The sequence below is a fragment of the Arachis stenosperma genome, chromosome 5 (genome assembly GCF_014773155.1).
Source record: "Arachis stenosperma cultivar V10309 chromosome 5, arast.V10309.gnm1.PFL2, whole genome shotgun sequence".
In the NCBI taxonomy this organism is placed as follows: Eukaryota; Viridiplantae; Streptophyta; class Magnoliopsida; order Fabales; family Fabaceae; genus Arachis; species Arachis stenosperma.
The window spans coordinates 56,748,984-56,751,462 of NC_080381.1; positions in this window are offsets into that span (position 1 = coordinate 56,748,984).

Below are 2,479 nucleotides of genomic sequence, written 5' to 3' on the forward strand. Positions count from 1 at the left end.
ATTCAACCACCCACGATAGATTGACCTGCTGCGGCTGCCTTCTCAAGAATCCCCACTGTCTCCTCTCGATGCGGGACTCCACAAACTCAGCAAGGTGTGTTGGAAGAATGAGTAGGCGCTCATTATTGTAGTTCCTGTCAGCCAAGATGGGGAACATCTGCTCACAGTAACGGTTAGTGAACTGTGCAGAGTCCCTAGCAGGAAAAGCTTTTTCTGCTTCATCAACCTTGATGATTCTCGTTGTCTGCTTTGGGGTGGCTTAACACTTGTAGAAAGTTGTGCCTTAGCCAAGGTTCTTTTAGTGCCTTGTCTTGCTGGTGTCTTGTCAATAGCCTTCTCCTTTCCTTTCTTGGTACCTATCCTAAGGAAGAATGTTAAATATAGATAGCAAAAACCAGAAGGAAGGAATTCTAAGTGAAAATAAATGCTCAAGGAAATAAACAATGTCTTAAGTGCATGGTAAATACAGCATGCAGGGAGAACATCAATGAAAAGCATAAAGGCATAGCACAAAACTAGATGCAAGAGGCATAATGGCATGCAAATAAGAGGCATGAGAAGTATAGCTCAAGCATTAAAGTCAAAAATAAGTATCACATAGGAGAAGAGAAGGAGCATTGGTATGATGACAATTGTGAATGATAAACTCAATACATGTGGATGGCAAGAGTTGTGAAAAAGAGGCATTAAAGTAGGAAAAATATGAAAGAAAAGAAATCAAAATGCCATGTTGGCTTTTTCACAAACACTTGGTGTTCAAGTTAAAATAGGGGTAAAAATAAGTAATCTAAATGTATATGAGAACCAAAATAAAATATCAATTGTCAAAGTACTCCTCATGGTATCCACAAATTCAAATATTCCAAAATAAATACCCAAATAAAGCTCCAATACCAACATAAGAATGCATGGGGGAAGAAGAAAAAAGAAATCATAAATAACTAAACTAAAAGAAAATTTAGAAGAAAACAAAACAAGAATTAAATGCAATAAAGTAAAGAAGAAGTAAAGAGTAGAGGAGAGGAAGAGAGAAACCTTAATGAGAAGATGGAAGTAGAATGAGGGGAGAGGTATGAAGGAAGAATGGCGAAAGAAGGAAGAAGAAAGAAGAAAGAATTGGGAAAGAAAATAATTAGGATTGGGGGGAAAGAAGGAATGAAAATTGGCGGCGCATGGCCAGACCGTGAGGCGACTGACGTTAGGATTTTTTGCTAGTAAAGAATTTTACAAAAATAGTCGCGTTGTAGATACAGATTCTAAACCAACAGAAATCCCTTCGTGCAAACGTTTTGGTTGTCACAAGTAACAAACCTCTTTGAAATTGATAACCGAGTATTCAAACCTCGGGTCGTCTTCTCAAGGAATTGCAGGGAGGTATGTTCTTATTATTGGTTATGAAAAAGGTAAAATTGGGGGTTTTGGAATTAAGGAAGAAGTATGACAAGTAATTTAAATGACAATTAAAATAAATAAACAACTGTAAAGCAAACTTTTGGCAAGGTATGAGAAATTGGAAGTCCAGACTTTGTTATTCTTAGCAATAATAATGAAAGTTGAATCTTAATTCCACTTAGTTAACCTTTACTAAAGCAAAAGGGACTAATTAGTTTGACCTTCGAATCCTATTTATTTCCTAAGAAAAGGTTGGGATTATTGAAGTTCAATTCAATTAGCAAAGATAACAGTTATCAATTATGTTGAGCTAAGATAACTCATGAGTTACTGATTTCTTAACCAAGACCAAAAAGGGGAAAAGTAAAATCTACTTGAATGAAAATAAATTAGATAAAACCAAAGCATCCATAACATATAAATCTGAAATACCTCAAATTATATTAAATAAAAATGTCAATTCTAACATGGACAATATCAACAGTCAATAGGGCAACATCAATCAAACACAATAAAAGCTTTAGAGTAAACAAAAATAGAAGAGAAATTAAATAGTAAAAGGAATATTTAACCTGGGATTGAGAGTCACTCCTAAAACTAAGAGAAGTCCTAAATCCTAAATCCTAATCCTAAAGAGAGAGGAGAGAACCTCTCTCAGTAAAAACTACATCTAATCCTAAAATTGTGAATTATGAAAGCATGATCATGAATGGATGTATTCCCTCACTTTATAGCCTCTAATCTGTGTGTTCTGGGCTGAAAACTAGGTCAAAAAAGCCCAGAAATCACTCCTAGCACTTTCTGGTCCGTACAGGTCGCGGAAGAGTGACGCGGAGGCGTCGTCCACGCGTTAGCATGGGTTGTGTTCCTGCCAGGTCACGCGGCCGCGTGATCCACGCGTTTGCGTCACCAGGCATCGAAGCAGTGATGAGCGGATAATTTGTACGCTTTTTGGCATCGTTTTTAGTATGTTTTTAGTAGTTTTAGTTTAGTTTTTATTATATTTTTATTAGTTTTTAGTTAAAATTCACTTTTCTGGACTTTACTATGAGTTTGTGTGTTTTTCTGTGATTTCAGGTATTTTTTG